Genomic DNA, 10,005 nt, shown 5'->3' with positions numbered 1-10,005 from the left:
ACTGAAAACAGAGCAGAAACTGTGAAATATTCCCATGATATGCATGGTCCCTGCCCCAAAGCACCATGACTCAGCCTAAGGAGATCTGCAGCTTATTTTTTTGTACTGCCAGCAGATTGTGGAAGTACAGTATAAAAGCCATCCTTATGGAGAGATCTTGGTATTTTAGGCTTAGTCTAAGTGTCTCAAGTAGCTGGGGTTTTTGCTTGGGCCTAATCCATACGGTCTTATGGCTTTCCTCCTCGTCTGAAGTCAAATGTGCTAGAAACTATAAAGCAAACACATGTCCTGCAGCCTAGCCTTGCCTTGCCTGTCCTTGCCTGTCCTAGCCTTGCCTTATGTCCTTCTCATCCTGTTCTCTGTCCCATCCTCTCTCACTAAGCCCTCGTCTGGCTGCATGTCTCTTCTTTCCTTTTCTCTCACTCTCCTGCTTCCTGCCTCTTTTCTTGCAATTCCTCCATCTCACTCCTGCAGCCCAACACTACTTTGTATTCTTCCTTCCCTTTCTCCTGCTCCCTTCGCTTTCTCCCTCTGTCCCATATCTTTCTTCCCGACTTGTCTCTTGGAGACTTTGGGCCAAACTGGCCCCAAGTCTGGGCATGGTTTGACAAGTTTTCAGAGGCCTGGCTGGTGGCAGCAGGGACACCAGGCAGTGACAGGCCCGGGGCTGACAGGCTCCCCATCCCCTAGGGGGCGCCTGGCTGCCACACCCAGCTGACATAGAACCTTTGTCACAATGCCCGCTACCGTGGCGAGGATGCGGTGGCTCTGCAGGTGACAGGGACACTGCAGGACTTGGTGTCAGCTCAGCCATTTCTCACTTCCCCTAAGAAGTGGAATTCTGCAAATTGCTGCCTTTGCTCTTGAAAGGATGTCATCAGGTGGGTGTTTTGGTGTCATACACTGAAAACAGAGCAGAAACTGTGAAATATTCCCATGATATGCATGGTCCCTGCCCCAAAGCACCATGACTCAGCCTAAGGAGATCTGCAGCTTATTTTTTTGTACTGCCAGCAGATTGTGGAAGTACAGTATAAAAACCATCCTTATGGAGAGATCTTCGTATTTTAGGCTTAGTCTAAGTGTCTCAAGTAGCTGGGGTTTTTGCTTGGGCCTAATCCATACGGTCTTATGGCTTTCCTCCTCGTCTGAAGACGAATGTGTTAGAAACTATAAAGCAAAAACATGTCCTGCAGCCTAGCCTTGACTTGCCTGTCCTTGCCTGTCCCAGCCTTGCCTTCTTTCCTTCTCATTCTGTTCTCTGTCTCATCCTCTCTCACTAAGCCCTCGTCTGGCTGCATGTCTCTTCTTTCCTTTTCTCTCACTCTCCTGCTTCCTGCCTCTTTTCTTGCAATTCCTCCATCTCACTCCTGCAGCCCAACACTACTTTTTATTCTTCCTTCCCTTTCTTCTGCTCCCTTCGCTTTCTCCCTCTGTCCCATATCTTTCTTCCCGACTTGTCTCTTGCAGACTTTGGGCCAAACTGGCCCCAAGTCTGGGCATGGTTTGACAAGTTTTCAGAGGCCTGGCTGGTGGCAGCAGGGACAGCAGGCAGTGACAGGCCCGGGGCTGACAGGCTCCCCATCCCCTAGGGGGCGCCTGGCTGCCACACCCAGCTGACATAGAACCTTTGTCACAATGCCCGCTACCGTGGCGAGGATGCGGTGGCTCTGCAGGTGACAGGGACACTGCAGGACTTGGTGTCAGCTCAGCAATTTCTCACTTCCCCTAAGAAGCGGAATTCTGCAAATTGCTGCCTTTGCTCTTGAAAGGATGTCATCAGGTGGGTGTTTTGGTGTCATACACTGAAAACAGAGCAGAAACTGTGAAATATTCCCATGATATGCATGGTCCCTGCCCCAAAGCACCATGACTCAGCCTAAGGAGATCTGCAGCTTATTTTTTTGTACTGCCAGCAGATTGTGGAAGTACAGTATAAAAACCATCCTTATGGAGAGATCTTGGTATTTTAGGCTTAGTCTAAGTGTCTCAAGTAGCTGGGGTTTTTGCTTGGGCCTAATCCATACGGTCTTATGGCTTTCCTCCTCGTCTGAAGACGAATGTGCTAGAAACTATAAAGCAAAAACATGTCCTGCAGCCTAGCCTTGCCTTGCCTGTCCTTGCCTGTCCTAGCCTTGCCTTATGTCCTTCTCATCCTGTTCTCTGTCCCATCCTCTCTCACTAAGCCCTCGTCTGGCTGCATGTCTCTTCTTTCCTTTTCTCTCACTCTCCTGCTTCCTGCCTCTTTTCTTGCAATTCCTCCATCTCACTCCTGCAGCCCAACACTACTTTTTATTCTCCCTTCCCTTTCTCCTGCTCCCTTCGCTTTCTCCCTCTGTCCCATACCTTTCTTCCCGACTTGTCTCTTGGAGACTTTGGGCCAAACTGGCCCCAAGTCTGGGCATGGTTTGACAAGTTTTCAGAGGCCTGGCTGGTGGCAGCAGGGACACCAGGCAGTGACAGGCCCGGGGCTGACAGGCTCCCCATCCCCTAGGGGGCGCCTGGCTGCCACACCCAGCTGACATAGAACCTTTGTCACAATGCCCGCTACCGTGGCGAGGATGTGGTGGCTCTGCAGGTGACAGGGACACTGCAGGACTTGGTGTCAGCTCAGCAATTTCTCACTTCCCCTAAGAAGCGGAATTCTGCAAATTGCTGCCTTTGCTCTTGAAAGGATGTCATCAGGTGGGTGTTTTGGTGTCATACACTGAAAACAGAGCAGAAACTGTGAAATATTCCCATGATATGCATGGTCCCTGCCCCAAAGCACCATGACTCAGCCTAAGGAGATCTGCAGCTTATTTTTTTGTACTGCCAGCAGATTGTGGAAGTACAGTATAAAAGCCAGTCTTATGGAGAGATCTTGGTATTTTAGGCTTAGTCTAAGTGTCTCAAGTAGCTGGGGTTTTTGCTTGGGCCTAATCCATACGGTCTTATGGCTTTCCCCCTCGTCTGAAGTCAAATGTGCTAGAAACTATAAAGCAAACACATGTCCTGCAGCCTAGCCTTGCCTTGCCTGTCCTTGCCTGTCCTAGCCTTGCCTTATGTCCTTCTCATTCTGTTCTCTGTCCCATCCTCTCTCACTAACCCCTCGTCTGGCTGCATGTCTCTTCTTTCCTTTTCTCTCACTCTCCTGCTTCCTGCCTCTTTTCTTGCAATTCCTCCATCTCACTCCTGCAGCCCAACACTACTTTTTATTCTTCCTTCCCTTTCTCCTGCTCCCTTCGCTTTCTCCCTCTGTCCCATATCTTTCTTCCCGACTTGTCTCTTGGAGACTTTGGGCCAAACTGGCCCCAAGTCTGGGCATGGTTTGACAAGTTTTCAGAGGCCTGGCTGGTGGCAGCAGGGACACCAGGCAGTGACAGGCCCGGGGCTGACAGGCTCCCCATCCCCTAGGGGGCGCCTGGCTGCCACACCCAGCTGACATAGAACCTTTGTCACAATGCCCGCTACCGTGGCGAGGATGCGGTGGCTCTGCAGGTGACAGGGACACTGCAGGACTTGGTGTCAGCTCAGCCATTTCTCACTTCCCCTAAGAAGTGGAATTCTGCAAATTGCTGCCTTTGCTCTTGAAAGGATGTCATCAGGTGGGTGTTTTGGTGTCATACACTGAAAACAGAGCAGAAACTGTGAAATATTCCCATGATATGCATGGTCCCTGCCCCAAAGCACCATGACTCAGCCTAAGGAGATCTGCAGCTTATTTTTTTGTACTGCCAGCAGATTGTGGAAGTACAGTATAAAAACCATCCTTATGGAGAGATCTTCGTATTTTAGGCTTAGTCTAAGTGTCTCAAGTAGCTGGGGTTTTTGCTTGGGCCTAATCCATACGGTCTTATGGCTTTCCTCCTCGTCTGAAGACGAATGTGTTAGAAACTATAAAGCAAAAACATGTCCTGCAGCCTAGCCTTGACTTGCCTGTCCTTGCCTGTCCCAGCCTTGCCTTCTTTCCTTCTCATTCTGTTCTCTGTCTCATCCTCTCTCACTAAGCCCTCGTCTGGCTGCATGTCTCTTCTTTCCTTTTCTCTCACTCTCCTGCTTCCTGCCTCTTTTCTTGCAATTCCTCCATCTCACTCCTGCAGCCCAACACTACTTTTTATTCTTCCTTCCCTTTCTTCTGCTCCCTTCGCTTTCTCCCTCTGTCCCATATCTTTCTTCCCGACTTGTCTCTTGCAGACTTTGGGCCAAACTGGCCCCAAGTCTGGGCATGGTTTGACAAGTTTTCAGAGGCCTGGCTGGTGGCAGCAGGGACACCAGGCAGTGACAGGCCCGGGGCTGACAGGCTCCCCATCCCCTAGGGGGCGCCTGGCTGCCACACCCAGCTGACATAGAACCTTTGTCACAATGCCCGCTACCGTGGCGAGGATGTGGTGGCTCTGCAGGTGACAGGGACACTGCAGGACTTGGTGTCAGCTCAGCCATTTCTCACTTCCCCTAAGAAGCGGAATTCTGCAAATTGCTGCCTTTGCTCTTGAAAGGATGTCATCAGGTGGGTGTTTTGGTGTCATACACTGAAAACAGAGCAGAAACTGTGAAATATTCCCATGATATGCATGGTCCCTGCCCCAAAGCACCATGACTCAGCCTAAGGAGATCTGCAGCTTATTTTTTTGTACTGCCAGCAGATTGTGGAAGTACAGTATAAAAGCCATCCTTATGGAGAGATCTTGGTATTTTAGGCTTAGTCTAAGTGTCTCAAGTAGCTGGGGTTTTTGCTTGGGCCTAATCCATACGGTCTTATGGCTTTCCTCCTCGTCTGAAGACGAATGTGCTAGAAACTATAAAGCAAAAACATGTCCTGCAGCCTAGCCTTGCCTTGCCTGTCCTTGCCTGTCCTAGCCTTGCCTTATGTCCTTCTCATCCTGTTCTCTGTCCCATCCTCTCTCACTAAGCCCTCGTCTGGCTGCATGTCTCTTCTTTCCTTTTCTCTCACTCTCCTGCTTCCTGCCTCTTTTCTTGCAATTCCTCCATCTCACTCCTGCAGCCCAACACTACTTTTTATTCTTCCTTCCCTTTCTCCTGCTCCCTTCGCTTTCTCCCTCTGTCCCATACCTTTCTTCCCGACTTGTCTCTTGGAGACTTTGGGCCAAACTGGCCCCAAGTCTGGGCATGGTTTGACAAGTTTTCAGAGGCCTGGCTGGTGGCAGCAGGGACACCAGGCAGTGACAGGCCCGGGGCTGACAGGCTCCCCATCCCCTAGGGGGCGCCTGGCTGCCACACCCAGCTGACATAGAACCTTTGTCACAATGCCCGCTACCGTGGCGAGGATGTGGTGGCTCTGCAGGTGACAGGGACACTGCAGGACTTGGTGTCAGCTCAGCCATTTCTCACTTCCCCTAAGAAGCGGAATTCTGCAAATTGCTGCCTTTGCTCTTGAAAGGATGTCATCAGGTGGGTGTTTTGGTGTCATACACTGAAAACAGAGCAGAAACTGTGAAATATTCCCATGATATGCATGGTCCCTGCCCCAAAGCACCATGACTCAGCCTAAGGAGATCTGCAGCTTATTTTTTTGTACTGCCAGCAGATTGTGGAAGTACAGTATAAAAGCCATCCTTATGGAGAGATCTTGGTATTTTAGGCTTAGTCTAAGTGTCTCAAGTAGCTGGGGTTTTTGCTTGGGCCTAATCCATACGGTCTTATGGCTTTCCTCCTCGTCTGAAGTCAAATGTGCTAGAAACTATAAAGCAAAAACATGTCCTGCAGCCTAGCCTTGCCTTGCCTGTCCTTGCCTGTCCTAGCCTTGCCTTATGTCCTTCTCATCCTGTTCTCTGTCCCATCCTCTCTCACTAAGCCCTCGTCTGGCTGCATGTCTCTTCTTTCCTTTTCTCTCACTCTCCTGCTTCCTGCCTCTTTTCTTGCAATTCCTCCATCTCACTCCTGCAGCCCAACACTACTTTGTATTCTTCCTTCCCTTTCTCCTGCTCCCTTCGCTTTCTCCCTCTGTCCCATATCTTTCTTCCCGACTTGTCTCTTGGAGACTTTGGGCCAAACTGGCCCCAAGTCTGGGCATGGTTTGACAAGTTTTCAGAGGCCTGGCTGGTGGCAGCAGGGACACCAGGCAGTGACAGGCCCGGGGCTGACAGGCTCCCCATCCCCTAGGGGGCGCCTGGCTGCCACACCCAGCTGACATAGAACCTTTGTCACAATGCCCGCTACCGTGGCGAGGATGCGGTGGCTCTGCAGGTGACAGGGACACTGCAGGACTTGGTGTCAGCTCAGCCATTTCTCACTTCCCCTAAGAAGCGGAATTCTGCAAATTGCTGCCTTTGCTCTTGAAAGGATGTCATCAGGTGTGTGTTTTGGTGTCATACACTGAAAACAGAGCAGAAACTGTGAAATATTCCCATGATATGCATGGTCCCTGCCCCAAAGCACCATGACTCAGCCTAAGGAGATCTGCAGCTTATTTTTTTGTACTGCCAGCAGATTGTGGAAGTACAGTATAAAAACCATCCTTATGGAGAGATCTTCGTATTTTAGGCTTAGTCTAAGTGTCTCAAGTAGCTGGGGTTTTTGCTTGGGCCTAATCCATACGGTCTTATGGCTTTCCTCCTAGTCTGAAGACGAATGTGTTAGAAACTATAAAGCAAAAACATGTCCTGCAGCCTAGCCTTGACTTGCCTGTCCTTGCCTGTCCCAGCCTTGTCTTCTTTCCTTCTCATTCTGTTCTCTGTCTCATCCTCTCTCACTAAGCCCTCGTCTGGCTGCATGTCTCTTCTTTCCTTTTCTCTCACTCTCCTGCTTCCTGCCTCTTTTCTTGCAATTCCTCCATCTCACTCCTGCAGCCCAACACTACTTTTTGTTCTTCCTTCCCTTTCTTCTGCTCCCTTCGCTTTCTCCCTCTGTCCCATATCTTTCTTCCCGACTTGTCTCTTGCAGACTTTGGGCCAAACTGGCCCCAAGTCTGGGCATGGTTTGACAAGTTTTCAGAGGCCTGGCTGGTGGCAGCAGGGACAGCAGGCAGTGACAGGCCCGGGGCTGACAGGCTCCCCATCCCCTAGGGGGCGCCTGGCTGCCACACCCAGCTGACATAGAACCTTTGTCACAATGCCCGCTACCGTGGCCTGGATGCGGTGGCTCTGCAGGTGACAGGGACACTGCAGGACTTGGTGTCAGCTCAGCAATTTCTCACTTCCCCTAAGAAGCGGAATTCTGCAAATTGCTGCCTTTGCTCTTGAAAGGATGTCATCAGGTGGGTGTTTTGGTGTCATACACTGAAAACAGAGCAGAAACTGTGAAATATTCCCATGATATGCATGGTCCCTGCCCCAAAGCACCATGACTCAGCCTAAGGAGATCTGCAGCTTATTTTTTTGTACTGCCAGCAGATTGTGGAAGTACAGTATAAAAGCCATCCTTATGGAGAGATCTTGGTATTTTAGGCTTAGTCTAAGTGTCTCAAGTAGCTGGGGTTTTTGCTTGGGCCTAATCCATACGGTCTTATGGCTTTCCTCCTCGTCTGAAGACGAATGTGCTAGAAACTATAAAGCAAAAACATGTCCTGCAGCCTAGCCTTGCCTTGCCTGTCCTTGCCTGTCCTAGCCTTGCCTTATGTCCTTCTCATCCTGTTCTCTGTCCCATCCTCTCTCACTAAGCCCTCGTCTGGCTGCATGTCTCTTCTTTCCTTTTCTCTCACTCTCCTGCTTCCTGCCTCTTTTCTTGCAATTCCTCCATCTCACTCCTGCAGCCCAACACTACTTTTTATTCTCCCTTCCCTTTCTCCTGCTCCCTTCGCTTTCTCCCTCTGTCCCATACCTTTCTTCCCGACTTGTCTCTTGGAGACTTTGGGCCAAACTGGCCCCAAGTCTGGGCATGGTTTGACAAGTTTTCAGAGGCCTGGCTGGTGGCAGCAGGGACACCAGGCAGTGACAGGCCCGGGGCTGACAGGCTCCCCATCCCCTAGGGGGCGCCTGGCTGCCACACCCAGCTGACATAGAACCTTTGTCACAATGCCCGCTACCGTGGCGAGGATGTGGTGGCTCTGCAGGTGACAGGGACACTGCAGGACTTGGTGTCAGCTCAGCAATTTCTCACTTCCCCTAAGAAGCGGAATTCTGCAAATTGCTGCCTTTGCTCTTGAAAGGATGTCATCAGGTGGGTGTTTTGGTGTCATACACTGAAAACAGAGCAGAAACTGTGAAATATTCCCATGATATGCATGGTCCCTGCCCCAAAGCACCATGACTCAGCCTAAGGAGATCTGCAGCTTATTTTTTTGTACTGCCAGCAGATTGTGGAAGTACAGTATAAAAACCATCCTTATGGAGAGATCTTGGTATTTTAGGCTTAGTCTAAGTGTCTCAAGTAGCTGGGGTTTTTGCTTGGGCCTAATCCATACGGTCTTATGGCTTTCCCCCTCGTCTGAAGTCAAATGTGCTAGAAACTATAAAGCAAAAACATGTCCTGCAGCCTAGCCTTGCCTTGCCTGTCCTTGCCTGTCCTAGCCTTGCCTTATGTCCTTCTCATCCTGTTCTCTGTCCCATCCTCTCTCACTAAGCCCTCGTCTGGCTGCATGTCTCTTCTTTCCTTTTCTCTCACTCTCCTGCTTCCTGCCTCTTTTCTTGCAATTCCTCCATCTCACTCCTGCAGCCCAACACTACTTTTTATTCTTCCTTCCCTTTCTCCTGCTCCCTTCGCTTTCTCCCTCTGTCCCATATCTTTCTTCCCGACTTGTCTCTTGGAGACTTTGGGCCAAACTGGCCCCAAGTCTGGGCATGGTTTGACAAGTTTTCAGAGGCCTGGCTGGTGGCAGCAGGGACACCAGGCAGTGACAGGCCCGGGGCTGACAGGCTCCCCATCCCCTAGGGGGCGCCTGGCTGCCACACCCAGCTGACATAGAACCTTTGTCACAATGCCCGCTACAGTGGCGAGGATGCGGTGGCTCTGCAGGTGACAGGGACACTGCAGGACTTGGTGTCAGCTCAGCCATTTCTCACTTCCCCTAAGAAGCGGAATTCTGCAAATTGCTGCCTTTGCTCTTGAAAGGATGTCATCAGGTGGGTGTTTTGGTGTCATACACTGAAAACAGAGCAGAAACTGTGAAATATTCCCATGATATGCATGGTCCCTGCCCCAAAGCACCATGACTCAGCCTAAGGAGATCTGCAGCTTATTTTTTTGTACTGCCAGCAGATTGTGGAAGTACAGTATAAAAACCATCCTTATGGAGAGATCTTGGTATTTTAGGCTTAGTCTAAGTGTCTCAAGTAGCTGGGGTTTTTGCTTGGGCCTAATCCATACGGTCTTATGGCTTTCCTCCTCGTCTGAAGTCAAATGTGCTAGAAACTATAAAGCAAAAACATGTCCTGCAGCCTAGCCTTGCCTTGCCTGTCCTTGCCTGTCCTAGCCTTGCCTTATGTCCTTCTCATCCTGTTCTCTGTCCCATCCTCTCTCACTAAGCCCTCGTCTGGCTGCATGTCTCTTCTTTCCTTTTCTCTCACTCTCCTGCTTCCTGCCTCTTTTCTTGCAATTCCTCCATCTCACTCCTGCAGCCCAATACTACTTTGTATTCTTCCTTCCCTTTCTCCTGCTCCCTTCGCTTTCTCCCTCTGTCCCATATCTTTCTTCCCGACTTGTCTCTTGGAGACTTTGGGCCAAACTGGCCCCAAGTCTGGGCATGGTTTGACAAGTTTTCAGAGGCCTGGCTGGTGGCAGCAGGGACACCAGGCAGTGACAGGCCCGGGGCTGACAGGCTCCCCATCCCCTAGGGGGCGCCTGGCTGCCACACCCAGCTGACATACAACCTTTGTCACAATGCCCGCTACCGTGGCGAGGATGCGGTGGCTCTGCAGGTGACAGGGACACTGCAGGACTTGGTGTCAGCTCAGCAATTTCTCACTTCCCCTAAGAAGCGGAATTCTGCAAATTGCTGCCTTTGCTCTTGAAAGGATGTCATCAGGTGGGTGTTTTGGTGTCATACACTGAAAACAGAGCAGAAACTGTGAAATATTCCCATGATATGCATGGTCCCTGCCCCAAAGCACCATGACTCAGCCTAAGGAG

This window comes from Columba livia, unplaced genomic scaffold (genome assembly GCF_036013475.1).
Source record: "Columba livia isolate bColLiv1 breed racing homer unplaced genomic scaffold, bColLiv1.pat.W.v2 Scaffold_105, whole genome shotgun sequence".
Classification (NCBI taxonomy): Eukaryota; Metazoa; Chordata; class Aves; order Columbiformes; family Columbidae; genus Columba; species Columba livia.
The sequence above is the reverse complement of the archived record's forward strand: the minus strand, read 5'-3'. Positions refer to the sequence as shown.